This window comes from Lepidochelys kempii, chromosome 2 (genome assembly GCF_965140285.1).
Source record: "Lepidochelys kempii isolate rLepKem1 chromosome 2, rLepKem1.hap1, whole genome shotgun sequence".
Taxonomy (NCBI): domain Eukaryota; kingdom Metazoa; phylum Chordata; order Testudines; family Cheloniidae; genus Lepidochelys; species Lepidochelys kempii.
In genome coordinates, this window is record NC_136381.1 from 129,535,538 (window position 1) to 129,555,086 (window position 19,549).

Sequence of the window (19,549 nt, forward strand, 5' to 3'; positions counted from 1 at the left end):
CTGTAATGGTGGAGAAGTTCTTTGTTTCCCTTATCGTGGCAGCTTTAGTCCTACTGGAAGCCTTCGTGTTGTTGGCAGATAGATTTGGAATGAGTTTTGCTCAACAAGTAGTTTTCTGCCTGTAAGTTTTATAGTGCACCATGGTTATGTTTGTGGTCAGTACAGGGGTTGGCTTGAGTCCAAATAATCAATGGTTGAAATTAAGTTTGTCTTCTAGTTTGTTGTCACCTTATCCCAGAAGCTTGGTGGCTTACCTTCCTAACATAATGAAAAGCTAAGGTTTTTGGAAGCATCTCTGTTCAGCTTTCCTTATGAAATAGACCCCTGATGCTGATCACTGTCTAGATGAGGTAGTGGTCAGACAAGAAGAGTGGAATGTTAATTGTCACTCTTAAGCTGAAGATTGTATCCAGCTTGTATCTAGTTCAGTGGGTCCAGACATAGATTATGGAAAATCCATTGCTTCCAGTAAGATCTGATCACCAGTCCTACATGTATTCTGGCCATTGCAGGTATGTACGTTGAAGTTGCCAAGAACAATGACTATGGGATATTGCAGAAAAATGGCAATAGGTCCATTAATTCCTCAAATAAGTCCACTGGGCTCCATTTGGAAAACTTGTATGTCTCTTGCACACATCACAGAATGGATGGAGGTATCTGAAGCTTTGATTCTTAAGTGGATTGTCCTCTGTCTGAGGTTGGAAGTAAACAGACCTGCTATTCCAATTCCTCTCCTTTTTGCCTTCACCTGGATTATTCCTTTGTTTATGGAGTATTCAGTAGCCTGACACTAGCTGGACAAGAATCGGGGTTGAAGGGAAGACTAAACAAGGGCCTGATGGTGCAAGCATGGTGTCTCAGTAAATAATATTATAAATACTGCTGTTTTTTCTGGCAGATGACCTTCCATTTATGAAGGAAAAATGTGAATCGCTTCTTGTTTGGAGGCAGTTGCTGAGGGAAGGATTGGCCTCATACATGAATCCAGGAGTATTCCCAAACAGACATCTGTGTTAAAGAGGTTATGGTTAAAAGCTAGTGTCCTCATACTTTTCCAAAATGTGGAAATCAGTATCGGAAGGCTGAAACATCACAGAACCAGAAAACAAGCACAACAGAACAAAGCACACCTGCTAGGGTAATGCCTACCACACATCCTTGACTCTGCCCCTTTGAGGGCAAAAAAACCCAAAATCTAAATGTCTGAAAAGCAGGAAATGGAGAGTTAAGAAAACATCTGTCATGTGATGCTCAGCCTGTGATGCCTTCTAGCTGTGGCCCTCTGCAGTCCATATGGCTGCCATGGCAATGGTACTTCCCGCCCTGGAAAAGACAGTGGTGGTACCACAACTGTGTGAAACCTCTGCTGCTGGTGTACTTGGGGAACAGGACTGGGGGGCAGACTTGCTGGCTGGTGGCAATAGTTAGCAGAGGAGTGTAGCAGGTCCTCTTGATTTTTTTCCCCTTGTTGGAGAGAGGACAGAGCTTGTCTGGATGATGCTGCTAGGATGATATTATGGTGGCAAGAGCTGGACAAAGGCTGAAAGAAAATGGCAGGGAAACACTTGGAGAACCAAGTCAAGAGAAGTAAGGTGGTGGTAACCAGAAAATGTGATCTATCACTTATATGGTGCTATACAGACTCTGGACCAGATGCATGCCTGAATGCATGTGGATGCAAATTTCACCTTCTGTGTCTGAGAGTATCTGACCCCTGGGGAAAGTGGAGCCAGAAGCACTGCTGCTATCCCCTAGGGATTCTACAGGTGAAGGCAGTTTTAAGTTCTGGGTGGACTCCACAGCAGCTCCACTGACTACTTGGAAGATTAAAATATAAAGTGTCAATAGAATGTATAGGAGAGGAAGAAATACAATTTTGGATTGAATAGTGTAAGACATGTCATAGAGTAGGGAGGGGAGAACATATCTTTAGGGACTCTGCACTACAAGAATTGTGCACTAGTATGATTATTTGCCACAGTTAGGGACATGCATTCTATAATGTGTGAATGTCAAAATATGACTCTATCAGTGAGAGGTGGCACTGTTATAGCTTAAGTATGGGATCATGTGGGTTGACAGACATTTTAGTGGCATGAGTTTTGATGTCTACAAAGCCAACAATGGATGGTACCCATTATCCAAAATGAGTATTTTTCATAACACACATGCTGAACTTGACATGCACGGTAAATTAAAGACAAAAGTTTAGAAATGCTTTGGAAGGTTTAAAAATTAATAGCTTTTTTTTTGTATCTTGTATACTTAGTTATGAGTCAATTGTACAGGTCTGAGGCAACCATAAAAACCTGTGCAAAGGGGCATGCCCTCACTCAGGTGGAGAGAAGACTAACAAAGTCTTCTGAGCCTGTTCAGCACTAATTAGGTACACGTGTAAGGCTTGCTCTGCCTGGAAGGGGTGCGTGTGTGTGTGTGTGGGGGGGGGAGAGTTTAAAAAAGGAAAACTTATGACAGGAAGGGGTGGCAAAAAAGAGGAGGGCTTCTCTATCTCAGACTGCTGACCACAGCAAGCGAAGAGCCAAGGGGGAGATAGTTGCAAGACTCACTGCTCTGGAAGCTGCAGACAAGCTGCAAAGCAGGATGCTGCAAGAAGCATGGCTGGAGGTAGACCCTAATAAGACAATAGACTTACTTATAGGCCAATCCCAAAGTCTGAACCCAGAAAGACTCCCTGAGAGCCAGGCCACCTTTGCTTTTATTTGCTTTCACTTAGATTCCCCTCTTTCATAAGGGAAGGGAAAGAAAGGAAAGGATCCTTCTTATAGAATCCCTCATATGCTATGAACTTGGTGGAAGAACTGTCCCTGGGAGGACCCTTTCAGTGTGCAAAACACCCATTAGGGTCTCACTCATTCACCAGGGTAAGCCACTTGACTTCATCATCTCCTTAGACTGAACCTCCGAGCCTTTAGCACCCCTGCTTCACACTGTGAGCACCTTTCAGTGAGTCTACTCGAGTTGGACATCAAGAAAAACTTGTACACCCAAAGGGAGCAATGCACACCCACCTTCAGCATCTGCTGTGACATTCAGCCAGTATTGTAAAAGCAGTAGGATTTATTAGATGTCTGGAACACAACAGTAAAAGTCCTTGTTTAGCATAAGGAACAGAAAGTTACACCATGATCCATCTTGGTCAGCCCAGAGCCTTCTGACTGCTCTCTTGTCCCAGTTCAGGACAGTCTCAAGTTTCCAGCAGCCCACTCTTAACAACCCCCTACCTGGCCCCTCCTCAGTCCTTGTTCTTGTCCCTGGGCAAACATTATCAGCCTTTGTTCTTCAACTGGTCAAACATGGTTGGTTTCCTGAGGTGGGGTGGGCCCTGCTTGTTACTTGCTAGGTACCAAATGTCAGGGCAGTGGGAGTAACCATTGTCTTCTCAGAATGGGGCCTGCACTCCACGTCCAGGGAGAGACTGGTAGGCATCAGTAACCCCTGTATGTCTGGGTCTGTGCACAGAATAAACAATCTTTTCTCACCACCTATATGCAGCATATAGGGGAACCTGAGGCATACACTATTCATATAAAATATTACAAAAAATTCCTGTGCTGTCACAAGGATATTATAAACAACTTGAAGAGGCGTCTGGAGGGCATTGGGGAGCCCCTACCCTTCACAAGCGGTGAAAATAAGACCAACAGCAAAATAGGCTATTTTTACAAAATAAATTCTAATGACTTCGAAGGCCTAGAAGCAAGTGCTCCAGTGTCTTATCAGAAAATGGTTAATCTTCTCTTTCCAACAGCCAAAAGCCCTTGTTTGATATCTTGCAGCGTTGTGAGGTATTAGAGATTTGGAGAGGCTTAATGTGGAGAGAGCAAATGAAGTGGTCAAAGGTGCATGAGATCTTATCACATGGATATCACCTCCATAACTCATGATTATATACATGGAAGTGCTGGTGAAGCTCCTAAAACCCATTTCTAATAGAAAAATGAAACAAGGGGAATGGGTTATGCAATTGTTAACAATGGTAGAGTGGCATTAATTACTCTGATGATAAGAAAAGGAGGACTTGTGGCACCTTAGAGACTAACCAATTTATTAGAGCATAAGCTTTCGTGAGCTACAGCTCACTTCTTCAGATGCATATCGTGGAAACTGCAGCAGGCTTTATATATACACAGAGAATATGAAACAATACCTATTCCCACCCCACTGTCCTGCTGGTAATAGCTTATCTAAAGTGATTTCCAGCACAAATCCAGGTTTTCTCACCCTCCACCCCCCCACACAAATTCACTCTCCTGCTGGTGATAGCAAATACTCACCAACAACCACATACCACACAACAGAACCACTAACCCAGGAACTTATCCTTGCAACAAAGCCCGTTGCCAACTGTGCCCACATATCTATTCAGGGGACACCATCACAGGGCCTAATAACATCAGCCACACTATCAGAGGCTCGTTCACCTGCACATCCACCAATGTGATATATGCCATCATGTGCCAGCAATGCCCCTCTGCCATGTACATTGGTCAAACTGGACAGTCTCTACGTAAAAGAATAAATGGACACAAATCAGATGTCAAGAATTATAACATTCATAAACCAGTCGGAGAACACTTCAATCTCTCTGGTCACGCGATCACAGACATGAAGGTCGCTATCTTAAAACAAAAAAACTTCAAATCCAGACTCCAGCGAGAAACTGCTGAATTGGAATTCATTTGCAAATTGGATACTATTAATTTAGGCTTAAATAGAGACTTGGAGTGGCTAAGTCATTATGCAAGGTAGCCTGTTTCCTCTTGTTTTTTCCTACCCCCCCCCCCCCCAGATGTTCTGGTTTAACTTGGATTTTAACTTGAAGAGTGGTCAGTTTGGATGAGCTATTACCAGCAGGAGAGTGAGTTTGTGTGTGTATGGGGGTGGGGGGGATGTGAGAACCTGGATTTATGCAGGAAATAGCCCAGCTTAATTGTCATGCACATTGTGTAAAGAGTTATCACTTTGGATGGGCTATCATCAGCAGGAGAGTGAATTTGTGTGGGGGGGTGGAGGGTGAGAAAACCTGGATTTGTGCTGGAAATCACTTTAGATAAGCTATTACCAGCAGGACAGTGGGGTGGGAATAGGTATTGTTTCATATTCTCTGTGTATATATAAAGCCTGCTGCAGTTTCCACGATATGCATCTGAAGAAGTGAGCTGTAGCTCACGAAAGCTTATGCTCTAATAAATTGGTTAGTCTCTAAGGTGCCACAAGTCCTCCTTTTCTTTTTGCGAATACAGACTAACACGGCTGTTACTCTGAAACCTGATGATAAGAAGGGGGATTTAATAGCAACAGGTGGTATTCCTTATTCCTCCGTCACATCACTTCTGAGACATTCCTTTATGTTGCTTATTTGTTGATGTTTAGAGGTGTGTTTGCTTTTATTTATTGTAACACCTGAAGAAACAAAACCAGCACAGTTAATGAATTTAAGCTGTTTGTTGGTTCTGCATAAATACTTACATGAACCAATTTTCTAAGCAAATTGTAACAGTACTAAGTCTCACCAAGACACAGTGAGTGACTATCAACATGACAGTGAATGTGACTTAGGAACAATGACAAAATAATTGCATTAAGCATGTGAAGAAATAGAGATATAAAATGACTCCCTGTGAATGTTTAATAGAAGCTTTTTCCAAGTCTCAATTGATCTGGAGAAAAACCAAAGACTGCAATACTAATTTTACCTTATACTGTGGGATAGTCATTTAAATGTGTTAACTAAATCTCCCAGTACAAAACCATATTGTCCTATCAAAAAATTAGTCAGGCAAGAAACTGACTTCTGAAGCTGGCACTATGTGTTCTAAACTCTAAAGGGATTTTTTTAATTGTCAACTAACTGAGACTGAAGATATGAGGTCTCTTCTCTCACATTTTCAGACTTTCACTCTTCTGCCATATTTCATAAGATCATGTAGGACAGAATTCTGAGGCACAATACTTAGGTAGCTTATTAACCTAAGCTGACCTTACAAAATGCACTTAGGTGTGCAAGTGGGTAATCTTTCATGGACAGTGTACTGCTACTTGGAGATGCAGAAACACATCTAGCCAAACAGGTGACAATCTATGTGGCTACCAATTTTGAGAACGCAACTGCATACTTTGTAGGCCTGATTACTAGTGTGTACCCACAAACATAGTATTTATCAGTATACAGGCCTCTAGAGTCTTATTTTCCATTGTCTTCATCCTTATGTAGCAACTCCAGACCATACAATTTGGCGGCATTTTATAATCCCTTTGTGTAGCTGTTCTATGGAATGAAAACAATTTAAAAATACATCCTTGGCAAACCCCAAAATGCCATGACACTCAAGCCAGGACCCTTAGCATTAGGGCGTTAAACATTTAAACATTCACTTCTCAATTCTACCAACTTATATGTCTCAAAATATTTAGTGACACTAAAATGCCATTTTACAGGTTAAAAATAGTCTCTTACGCATCTTGATAGGGACTTCATCTGTCCTGATTTCCGAGGAATCAAGATTTTGCCAAATAGCAGTATGGCGCTCATTAGAATGCAAAGCCAAATTAAAAACAAATTTTGCAAATTTAATCAGTATAGTACATTGGTTTTGGAGGCTTGCAGCTGTTAAGGTCAAAAGTGCCACAGTTTTCTCCCATGTTCACTACTCCTCTTACATCAAGAATCATGTATTCCTAGACATTGGACATTCAACCTACAGATTTTTCATAAACTATTTGCTTTGACTCTGAGGTAGTTACCACCAGCACAACTCAGGTTGGAAAGCATCATAGAATGCCTTGGACCATGCTTCCTTCATGAGGTGAAACTATCTAAGCTCTGACTTTGTATGTGTCAGGACAAATGGTTCCATTGTTTACACTGTAGGTGGAGAAGTGTGCAAGGTTTGGACTTGACTCTGAAAGCAGACTCCTATTAATGGGGAAAACATAGAGATAGTCCTACTGGATGAGGCCAGTGGCCCATCTAGTTCAGTATCCTGCTTCTGAAAGTAGATGCTACCAGTTGCGGTAGGGAAGAAATCTTGAAGTAAGTGGTTATGGGCTAATCTGCCACAGAGAAGCTTGTCTCCTGACACCCAGTAGCTAGAAGTTGGCTTATGACACAAAACTTGAGAGCTAATATTCCCTTCCAAGTGATATACAATCACTGTGATGCTCCATTAGGTTCCCTGAACTAATATTGTGCAATAGAAATAAATATAACTTTTTAGAAAAGGGATTGAATCAATGACCTAGATCTGATTACCCTTAAACTTTGTGTATATGGTGGACTGGGAGTGGAGATCGTGAGAATTCAGATCTTGATCCAAATTTTACATTTGGCACCTAATGTGTCTCTAATGAACTGGAGAAACCCATGGATCCAGACATATCTTTCCACTCTTGAAAATTTTGAAATCTAGAACCTAAATTTGGCTAATGGGCTTATCTCTAAATCAGAGATCAGCAACCTTTGTCACGTGGCCCTCCAGGGTAAGCCCCCTAGCGGGCCAGGCCGGTTTGTTTACCTGCTGCATCCGCAGGTTTGGCTGATCGCAGCTCCCATTGGCCGCAGTTCGCTGTCCCAGGCCAATGGGGGCTGAGGGAAGTGGCGGCCAGCACATCCCTCAGTCCACGCCACTTCCCGCAGCCCCCATTGGCCTGGCACGGCGAACCATGGCCCGTGGAAGCTGTGATCGGCCAAAACTGCAGATGCGGCAGGTAAACAAACCAGCCTGGCCCACCAGCGGGCTTACCCTGACAGGCTGCATGCCAAAGGTTGCCAATCCCTGTTCTAAATGTTCAACATCTTCTTCAGTCTTTTTTTTTTCTACTGTACTATTTGTCACCTAGTAAACACAACTATATCCCAAAAGCTGGTCTCCTTTCCTTGAATGCATATTCCATGCCTGCCACCTGAAACTTCTGGAGTTCTTCCCTTCCCAACACTTCCCCTAAACAAACTTATGATGTGAGTTTTCCCTGTAGAATAATGTTTAAGAGCCTTACAGTTCAATATTCACAAACCTCTCAACTCATGCCTTTTATAAGGTGGTTCAGTGGCATCCTGCTGGTTTGTGCATAAAGCATATTAGGAGCATTAAATCAAGGCATCACTACTCACATAAGCTGCCTGAACTGGGACTTGTTTTTACTTAAACAGCACAAAGTGTAGGTCATAGCATATGAGCTAGCAGATGTGATAGTGAAATATTTGCCTATGGGAGCTGTGGCCAATCATTCCTCACCAACATTAAAGCACTAAAGATGTTGGAGTGTGTTGCCTTTTACAGCCAATTTTTATCAATTTATGAGCCCTTAAATTTCTGTACAACCTAATGGATTAAAGCATTAGTGATGGGTACAGTGCATGGTACCTTGGCTGCCTCTGGAGACCTGCTGCCATGGTTGTATATTTCACTGGGAGATGGCTGAAGCAATGTATTGTTTACCATGGAATTCCAGTGGACATGGCACACAGATATTAAAGAGATAAGTGACATAAATACCACAGAAACAAAGAGATACAGCTGTTTAATCAATGTTTCATTGTTTGACATTTGAAAACAAAAGGAGGGGAAGATTTGAGGCTTTTACTGCAGTGAAAAATCCTAACACTTGACTGACTTCTTACAGAGCATGAAGGCACTGTGTAGCAGGAAGATCACATGCTTCTCCTGATGTCTGGATCCATACAGCTGTCCAAGCATGGATTCTCTCTCTGTACTTGGCACCAAATTCATCTAAGCAGGTAAACAATCTGAGGTCCTTCCTTTTGGGTAACCAGCAGATTGTCCCCTTTATAGTTACCTTTTCTCGGAGGGCTCCAACTGTAGGCTTTGTTCTTCTAGACTGCTAGGTAAACGAACTAGCTCGATGCATTGCTGATAACAGCTTGTTCCTTGAACAAGACTGTACAGATAAGAATCCCAGGACATTCTTGTTCAGGTGAATGCAAACTGTCTCTTTCCTGTTTACACAGACTCTTATCTCCTTGCTGTGTGCCCCCTAGTGGCCACATTGAATTGTAGCTCTAAACAGTCACAATTAACTCCACAGAGCTGAGAGGTCACACTCATGTACCTTCACCCTGCTGAAGCTCCCCTGGGTTTCCTAATGTAGCTCTTCCTGACCCTATGTCATGCTGCTGCTGGACCACTGGGACATGTTGGCTGGAAAAAAAAATATGGCCCTGCAATAAAATAATTTCCTTCATTGCTACTGATAGTCCCAGGTAGAGGGCAACACTGTGAGGGGGTGGAGGAAGAGACCCCATGGTAGAGGGCCCAGGAAAGTGGCATTCCTTACCATCTGAGTTCAGAAGAAGCTTGATCTCAATGCCTTTGTTGGTGAGGGGCAACACAATCGTGCTCATAAAAGACCCTGTAAGGCATTCCTGGAAGATGGCCACTGAAGAGACCCTGCCAGGATTTTTCACAGCTATGATAAGGGAAGTGAAGAATGTAGGCCACATTTTTGAGTAAAATTTGATGAGAATCTTTATGTAACCATTATCTGGATATTACAATGACAGGTGCATCAGGTAGAGAGAATTCAGATTTACTTATAAGTGTATATTAAATAGCAGTGGAAATGACTGAAAGGTTTTTAAATGAAAAATAGCCATGGGTTGTAACTAGAATCCTTACACTATAGATGAAGCAAGAAAGTTCAGTCTGCAATTCACAGGTGAATGTCGAAGACGGAGAGAGTTCCTAGCAAACTTGAAATGGTGTCAGCAGAGAAAGAAGTCTCTTGCTTTTGGAACAACTTGTTGACAAGTGGTAGTCAGGTGTGACCGTCACAAGTACCTTCAATTTGTTCCAAGTACATGTTTTTCTGTCTGCTCTCAATGGTAGCTAATTAAAACATGATAGTTATGCATATTATGAAAAGTGAGACAGCAGTTAGATCAAGATTGGTGTGTTTTGTGGGTTCTATCTTGCAAGGTGCTGACCACCACAGCCCCAATCTAATCAGTGGTCTTACTGATTTTAATGAGACTGCTTTTCATGCGGCTGGATTACAGGATTGGAGTCAGAGTGTTCTGCACATTGCAGAACTGAGTATTCTAAACTTTGGGAACAGATGGAATTGACTGATGAGATACTGATGTTTGTTTTTGATTTAAAATAACTCAGTATTAAAATGTTTATTAATATGTTTAAGCGAATGCTTAAATTAAAAGAAGACAGGAAAATGCGTATGTCTACAAAAACTTGCCAGACAGCCAAGAAAGAACTCTTACCCTCACTTCATTCCCATTTATGCTGTCTGTTTTTATATATTTAGTAACAAGGCCATAATTGCTTTTGCTTCTTATATCACTAAAAAGTGATATTTTATAAGCAGGCCTACACATTCACTAAAAGCAACATTACCATACCCTACTCTCCCCCTGCCCAATCTTCTGTAGTGTGTGAGACTCTGAAACCAAAGACATTTGTCCCCTAACTCTTTTACTTTTAAAGAATTTAAAGATCTTATACATATGTTCATCAACCAAAATATGAAGTTAGGTTTCACCATATGACTGATATAGCAGTATTTGGTGATGCAGACAAATTTTATTTCCATTTCTTGTCACTTGAACTTTTAATGTGATTACCATTATTGATAGCAATATGGAAGTGTTGCTTTGATAATTCTGTATGTGTCATATTTGCTATATATACTGACTTAACATTTGAATTTTTCACAAAAAAAAAAAAAACACTTGAAGTCTGAATCAAGCCATGACAACCTTGGTATAGGGCATTTCCTGGAGGCTAATGGTAATCTGGGAGCACTCAATAGTTTGGAGCCATTAACTCCAGCTGCTGATTAATTTCCAGGAAATGATCTTTGCCCTATACTAAGGTAGTCGGATATTATAAACTGGAAATGAAGAAAAACATAAATGTAGTTTGAATCAGTAAATATACACAAGACATTTCTAGAGAATACTAATATCCTGGACACTCGCTAAATAGTTTTAATTATCCATTAATTTTATCACTTAATGGCTTCTGCCCTTCTGATGGTTTCCACAGCAACTGATTTTCTAAGAAAGGTTGCCATGTTAGCCCTTCTTATATTTGTCTTTTTCTGAGGCTGACACCTTAAGGTTTTTAGTATGTAAGGCAGGAATGTGTATATGCGAGCTTCTGCTCAGATTATATTTTATTACATCACAGTACGAACACAAGGCTATTATCACTATCTGGAGTAGTTCATGACCATGAGTGCCAACCTGAGGGCAGATTGTCAAAAATGGGTGGTAAATTCGATACATTTCACCAACCTAGTAACAAGTGTGAATTCCTGAAGCACCGTAACAATCTTACCATAGAGCCACAGACAGTCCCCTTGAGCACTCCAGTCTATTTTACCACCCAGACAAGTTGGACTCAGTGATAGTTGGTTGCCATATACCAAAGATCACAAAAGATTCAGGTTGCTTCCAGTCGCAAGAGATCAGTCACTTACCCCAGATCACTTTTTGTACCTTTGACCTCAAACCAAAGATGATGCTTATGGCCAATCCTGTAGTAAACTATCTAAGGATTATATTAACTTGGAAAAATAAATGAGTTATGTACAGGTTAACACCGGCAACATATATACACAAATGAGTTACAGTCTGTGGTTCAAATAGGTGATAGATTTAGTAATCTATGAGCACTGAATGTCTTTTAGAGCTAAACCAGGTTGAGCCTGGGGATCTCTGCTTTTGTTTCCAAGCTCCAGCCCTGAGAGAATCCAAACAGCAAAAAGAGAACATTTTCTTTTGTCTATGTTTTATACCTTTCTTCCAGCGTTCAAGCTCATGGGACAGGCTTTCTTGCATGTAGCACCTTCATGGGTGTGAAAGGGCCATTAACCCAGTCTTTGCATCATGATGTTCCACAATGGCCCATTTAGTTTAGATAATCCTTGATGGGCAGTGGAATCATTCCTCTCTGGTTTCAGAAGTTAGGAGCAGACATTTTTTAAACAATTATAAAGCAAAACTTTATAGCATGGGAGACAGACATTACAAATAAGATTAATGCATGCAGTGATTTATAAGCATTTTAGAGTCTAAACACTGAACATATCCTTACAAGTCTAACACCTATCTGGAGCAATACTAACATACAGGTGAAGTAGTTTGGTTTTCAGCTATGAATCTATCAGTGCTCAGCTGATGCCTACAGCCTTGGCAAGTGCTGCCACCTGGCCTATAAGTGTCATAATCACCTCATTTGCCGAATTCAGTGTCCTGATGCTCACACCCATGTTCCCTCTTTGCCAATTGGTAATAAAATGCTGGGGCCTTGCAAGTTGGCATGCTAGTACAGTAGAGGCCAGTGATGGAGTGTTTGCATATATTCTAAGCATAACTTTTTGCATACACCTGACCTGGAACAGAGGACATTGTAGACAACACACATGCTGTCATCCACATGTGCCAGAAAACTCACCCCACATACCGGTGCCTGTTTCTTGGGAAGCTGATCTGTCCCAATTATCATCAAGACAAATCCTAAAGGAGGTATGTGACCTCCTTGTAAATCAAGAGTCACTCAGATCTCTCTCTGGCAAGCTGGTTGCATGATTGCCAGTGATGGACAAATTGAATATAAATCTTGTTGTGCCACCAGAGATTTTCACACCTACATGATCGCCAATTGTGCAGTGTATTCCTTGGTGTACACACTTTGGAATTTGTTGGTCTTCCATTCTTATAATAAGTGCATATCAAAAAAGCTGCTGAAATCAAACCAATGCTGATGGTAGTGGTTACTGGATTCAGCTTTGAATATCCTCATTTCTGACCTTATCCTGGCACTGGATATGTAGTAGTTGACAGTGAGAATCAGGAACATCAATCCAGTGTTCTTCAGCCTTCCTCAGTGCCCACATTTCACTTCTGTACAAAGAGTTGGTATAACTGTTGTTCTATAGCTCTTTAGCTTTGTAGCAAGCTTCATACCACAATGTCCCCACAGAGCCTGATGAAAGGCCCAGAATACGGCAACAGCTGCTTATATAAGAACAAAAAGAAAAGGAGTACTTGTGGCACCTTAGAGACTAACCAATTTATTTGAGCATAAGCTTAAGGTGCCACAAGTACTCCTTTTCTTTTTGCGAATACAGACTAACACGGCTGTTACTCTGAAACCTATATAAGAACAGATCTTTGAATTGCCTATGGCCATTGAAGCATTCGAGACTGAAGTCTCGCTCCCTCTGTCATTTCATGAGTGGATTTCAAGTCATCAGTGCAGACTGCTACAGCTCAGCGCTGGGGCCTCAGCTCTTTAAACATCATCCAAGGATCAGTGGGGAGACGCTCAGGGCAGTTGGAGCTGAGAAAAAAGCAACGCTACAACTTGAGTCTTTAAAGAGACGTTTGCCAAGAGCAATCCCTCTTCCATTTGAAAAGGGGCAGAAAATGCCAGTAGAACTACCACTTTTGAAGCAAGAGGAGATCCCAACCACAATCCATAAGCTGCTACCAACTAGCAGTTTTCTCCCTGTTTTACTTTCTCTGTTTGCCACAGCTTCTCTATTGACATAACAAAATTAACAATATAAACAATGTACTTGTTTCTTTGAGAACTAAAAACTTTCTTTCAAATTGGGAGAACTCATAAGACTGTATTACAGTGCCATCTGCTAACTTCTGCCATAACAGCTGTGCTGTAACGTGTTTTGGTTGGGGATGAATGGGTCAGATTCTATTTTAGACCTTACATTGGTGGAAATAAGTAACTTGACCACAGCTTTGCCTAATCCAGTTATATCTGATGTCCTCTCTGCTTCCCCTATGGAATAGTGTTAAGTGTCCTTGCTTTTTCAATATCCAGTGACCAATACTCAACCAAACCGTTCTTTAAATAAGGAAATTCATGCATCACTTAACTTACATTTGGTCCATTGCAACTATCCAGCTGATATGTAGGTGCATTACCTAGCAAAATGGGGGCCTCATCTAACTGAAGCCTTTAGGCACTACTGCAATAGAAATGGTAATTGCAACTGGCTGTCAATGAAACAAAAAAGAAAATCACCAACAAATGCACCACAACAGTTACTTCAGGTCAGGTACTTCTCCATACAGACATCAGACTACCCAAACACACACTAACTGCTCATCACCATAATAAATGCCTTTTTAATGTTTCCAGTGTACAACCAGCCGTACTCAGGCTGCAGATAATTTTAGATTAGACTTGTGACAATGTACAATGTCTATTGGTATAGCTAATTTAAATGTTAAGGTTTAGATTAATATATTAAATCTGAGGTTGAATGGAGCATGTATGTTAAAATTAAAAATGGAGTTTGTAACAGAAGAGTCTGTTTGCTTGTATTGTATTTGGGTGCCTGAATGTTAATGATGTACCTGGGCAATTTTAAGTCTAAATTTACAAAAACACATAAGGGGACGACACATGAGAATACTGCAACCCATTTCTAGAATGAACATCAGCATACTGCAAGGGGAGCTGGGGATTCCTTGACCAAGGACCACACAGGAAAAAGTGCTGTGAGATTGTTGTCTACAGCATGCTAAGATGAACTCTGCTTTTAAGGCCTCAGAGGAACGATCCTCACTCTGAACTGTGCACTGTCTACAGCACCATGAAAAGTTGAAAGGCTGTGAAGACCCTGCAAGGATTTGAAGAGGGGTTTCTAGGAGTCTCCCTAAACCACTAAACCATACGAGAAAGTTCTCCAACAAAACTTGCTTATGATAATTAATAATATGAGTTGGCTGTACGGTGAGGTGTTGTATACTAAATTATAAGGCTTGTGTATAATAAATAATCCCATTCATATTTTTGAGGTGACTTCTTGTTGTCATATGACTAAAATTGCTGTTACTCATTTGGAAGCGCAGTACTGACAGCAATATGAAAATATATAACTGTAGGCGGAAGGTCTGGTGAGCAGCTGGCTTAATGGTCATCTTGTGGCCTTGCAGGTTTTGCCCCTCTAGTCATTCCAGAGTGAACTTCAGCTCCAGCCTCAATCCCCTGCTTGTGCTCTGATTGTTCCCCAAGGGGGCAAAATAGGGGGACCTCCACCCACCCACACTACCAATCCTGACCCTAGTGGTCTCTCCGTGTCCAGCCCAGTTTCTGAGCTACCCGATATTGTTATATGCAGGTCAATTCTTACCAGTCTGAAGCTCCTCAGTTTGGGGCAAGATGACAGATTTAGTAGACTCTTCTCAGTGTCCAGTTCATTTAGTCAATCTCTCTCAGGACTTTCAACTCCCAAAGATGGCTGGGGAGCCCAAGTCTCTGACACGAGAGCAGAGTTTGCAGAGCTGTTGCCACTCCTTGCACAGCTGTCAACATCACCTTTGCTTCTTGTTGCCACATGCAGCTCATTCAACCCCTTCTCCTGGGTGACTAGGGTCATTTTAAATTGTTCCTTCACTGAGAAAATACCTTGCACCCTTGAGGGACCGGGCCTTACTAGCACAGCGTTGCTCTACTTCCCACCCTGGTTCAGAGTGGAGCCTTTAGACCCTATCACAATAACAAAATCATTGTGCTGATTTGAAATGTTAAAGCCACTCTCAGAACATTTAAGTCAGTGTTTCTCAAATGCAACCACGCGTGCAGCCACCAGGGACTTTTCTTGCAGCCATAGCCTTCTGGACTGTGACTGGGGGAGAGGGGAATAAAGTAGCGGCCCTTCCCCCTCCCTGTTGCTCCTGGATGCACCGCCTTGGTGTTGGTTGCTGGGGCCACCAGCAGGAGTTGGACCCTGCCCTCTTCTGGACTCACCTGGGGCACAGTGCTGGAGGAGCAGGCAGCCAGTGAGTTCCCCACCTTCCCTGGGGTAATGGGGCTCAGGCTTTGGGCTTCAGCCCTGGAGTGGCAGGGCAGCAGGCTCTGGCTGTGGGGCTTGGGGCTCCAGCCCCAGGCTCCAGTTGCATGCCTTCAGGATCCAGCCCCAGGCCCCGTCTCCTTGCCATGGGGCTTTGTGCTCTGGCTATGGGGCTTCAGGCTCCAGCTCCCTGCTCCCTCCTTGGTCCCCCACCCACCTGCCCCCATTGTCCCTGGCACCTACTGCCTTCCCCAACCCCCACGTCCAGGGCTTAATTTGTCTCCATGCTTGCCAGGACTGCTGTGAAAAGTAATACTTCTATGTTTGTTAATATCACTTTTCACAACAGACTTACTAACTAGCAGTAAATTAAAATTATTTAGAAATGTATATGTCCATATCTATTTGATTTTCCTGAAGCTAATTAAGTATTTTAGGAAAAAGCGTGAGAGCGGCCACCAGCAAGAGTTGGTGACCCCACACTGAGGCCACCAAAAAATTTGTCCTGAGAACCACTGATCTAAGCCACAGTATTGATATGTCAAGGCACAGAGGGAAATATCTTGCAATTCAAAATTAGGCTAGTCAAAGTATTAGCTCAATATGTGAAACTTGACTTTAATGCCATAACAAAGATAACACCTTCATTTTGGTGGTGAAAGACAGTGAAGCATATTCTGTACAGTGCCAGAGTTAACTGTTTTAAGCGGGTCAGAATGAACTGTAATATCTAATAACTGAGATTTTTCAAATGTTAGATTTACTGCTACCTCCTTGTTGTGTGCCACGTTCAAGAACTTGATGAGACAACCATTTTCCAGAAAGGAAGGAAAATAAAATCTAGCTGTAATATAGACAGAGACTTTAAGCTGGCATCACTACTACATAATGTGATTTAGTGTGCCCAGTGAGCCCCGCAGTATAGTATCTTCCTAAGGTCCAGAAGCAAAGCAAGGTTCAGATAGTGGGTCAACTTTGTTATATGTAACCTATTTAAGAGGCCAAAGTTGACCCACTATCTGAACCTTGCTTTGCTTCTGGACCTTAGGAAGATACTTAAATTCAATCAGGGTGCATGTAGTCCTCTTCCAAAGGTGTTAATTTGGGCTTGAATAGGGAAGATACAGATAGGAGCTTTTTTTAAATTGTAAAATTTCACTATAGACAAGGCAAAGGGTGGGAGAAAGGAAGTATATTTCATTTTTCAGATGGGCAGCTGAGTCATATATGTGTTATGACATGCCTGCGGTCATGCATGAATATGAATCAGAACCAAAAGATGAACACAGGTCTCTGGAGTCCCAATCCAGTGCCTTATCCACAGGACCAATCTTCCTGCTAGTTGCAAAATAGCTTCTGTAATGGATGTGGCATGTGCAGAGTACATGATGGTATAGAATATGGGCTTTATTGGTGCTCATTTTGCAACAGCTACCAAATTTGTTTGTGGCCTCTGGAATAATGCAACCATGTTAAGCTTGCACCAGAAATGTAGGCATACCCCCTCTACTATGTATTTTCACTATATAGACACGTAAACAAGTCTGCCTCCTGGAACACTTAGTGAAATGCTTGTCACCAGACCACTAGCTAACAGATAACACTAATACCCCTCACAGTTTGCTGTAGAAACCCCTCTGGAGAAGTGGGCCCCCTACTGGCACACTTCCTGTATAATTGTCACAGGCTTGGAATCAATCCTCCTCACACCAGATCTTACAGGATCTGTCACACAGGTATCTGCAGTCAGATGCCTGATCCTACAGAGAGTTTTCAGTTCAGGCTAAATTATTTACCATAAGATTTATATCCCAAAAGGATGATATTGAAACTTTGATACAACTGTAGAAATAAGCCAATTGGTGCTACAGGAATCTTATCCGGTCTTCATTGGTTTAGTAGGGTGTTGGCTCAGTGCACTGAGCTCCCAGGGAAAATGGAATCCAGTGCAGTGGGTAGGTCTTAAAAACAACAATATATTGACCCCTTGCCTTAAGGACCCATTACACTTCCATTACACTGTAAAGAGGTGCAAAGAGGTCTCAGTGTAATTGAGAATCAAGTCTTCTGTATTTGACAAGAATTCCCAGAAGATCAAATGTGATCATCAGCAAATCCTTCTGGTTCTCTTGCATGTGGTCAACAAGGAAGCCCAAGAAGATAATTAGATTGACTCAGACTGACTGTAGGGAAAACCAGCAGAGTAGGGAATTAGATGGTACTGTTCTCAATGGTCCTTTGTTAACTTTTGCCATCATATCTGGAGTAATGGGAAAGGGGAAAGAGGTCATGGGAGAATACTCACCATAGTAAGAATGTATCTTTCCTGCAGGAACAGGTGATAAATCAAATGTACGATAAATTGTGATATTCCTTGAGGGCAAAACCACCTCCTTTCTGTATGTCAGATGTCTCTGAATATGGTACTCCATGAAGTTCTGAGGCCAGTGTGAATGTTGTTATATGCCGACACTGGTGTAACAAATGACCATTATCACCCTTCCAGAGTTAATCAGATTTTGGATTCAGGCATGAGGCCAATTAAAAACCTTTAGTGTCCTATGTTTCATGCTGTGCTACAGCTATGAAGCCATCCAGTTGACTGTCAGAACAAGCTTTTCCTGTTATATGTTCTGAATGAAAAAACATATGACAGACAGCTACAGCAGACTGATAGAGCATACAAATCAATAAGAACAGATTGCGACAATCAAGCAGTGTGAATGGTGATAAATTACTGTAAACAATAAAAAATGCCATTGTCTTAAGTAAGAATTCTTACTTATACCTGGGATTCATACATTTAAAATGTTCATGTATTGATACTACACCGGGATACTGATTTGTAATTCAAGTAAAAAAAAAAATCTTATATGCAAATCAGTTCTTTGAATTGCAGATGCTTATGTGCCCTTATCAGAGATAACGAGACCTCATGCTGATAATAGTTAACTGTGCCAAAAATAAATATGAATGTAACTGCAATGGGGTTCCATTGTGATCTATCATTGAAACTGAGGTATTTTAATTGTTCATTGATTAGATTCCATTAGTTTGTAAGGACTCAAAAGAAGCAGTTTAGTGGAGTTGATATAGTTATTGTTCACTTGGCAAGCTTTATTCATTAAGTAAATTAGAAGCTGAATTGACTTTTGATGACACATAATTGGTTTATCTCAATGACTCACTGAAAAATGAAAGTAAAACTAATGGTAAGTGTTCTGGAACAATCTTGGTAACATTATACAAGATCATTGGATTTCAGCGATCAGTTTTCTTCAGGACAATTTTCAAAATTTGCCATTTGTTTTCTGAATATTTCTTGATTATTTTTAAATATTTCTGTACTTAAAATATGCCAGCTGTGAATACACTAAAGAGATTACTTTTGCTACTGAGTCTACCATAAAGAAGAGACCACAGTCAACTGCACTCAGTGCTCAAACTGGAGATGGAGGAAGTAAAACTAGTCCCTCAATCTGAGTGTCAGATCACTCTGAAGAGACACTTCTCCACTTGCACCTCCAATGACCAACTGCCCCCCCACACCCCCCGCATCTTCATCTCACTACTCCTACTGCTACCACCAATTTGGAATGACAGCACAGCAAAATGTAAGAAAATGATTAGATAAGACTTATACTTCATAAGAACTATTCTTGCTGATTTTTCTTTCCTTTCCATTTTTGTGTGTCTGACTTTCTCTACAAAAAAAGTAATATTTTAA

At 41.5% G+C, this 19,549-nt stretch overlaps 1 long non-coding RNA gene across 4 annotated transcripts in view; it reads left to right on the forward strand.

The window, feature by feature from the left end:
- The window catches only part of LOC144930159 (uncharacterized), a 154,274-nt gene that overhangs the window by 20,049 nt on the left and 114,676 nt on the right, over nucleotides 1-19,549 (forward strand). For all 4 annotated transcript variants that reach the window (XR_013635263.1, XR_013635264.1, XR_013635266.1 and 1 more), the window contains exon 2: nucleotides 8,647-8,761. This is a non-coding gene — a long non-coding RNA (uncharacterized LOC144930159). The remainder of the gene's footprint in view (nucleotides 1-8,646; nucleotides 8,762-19,549) is intronic.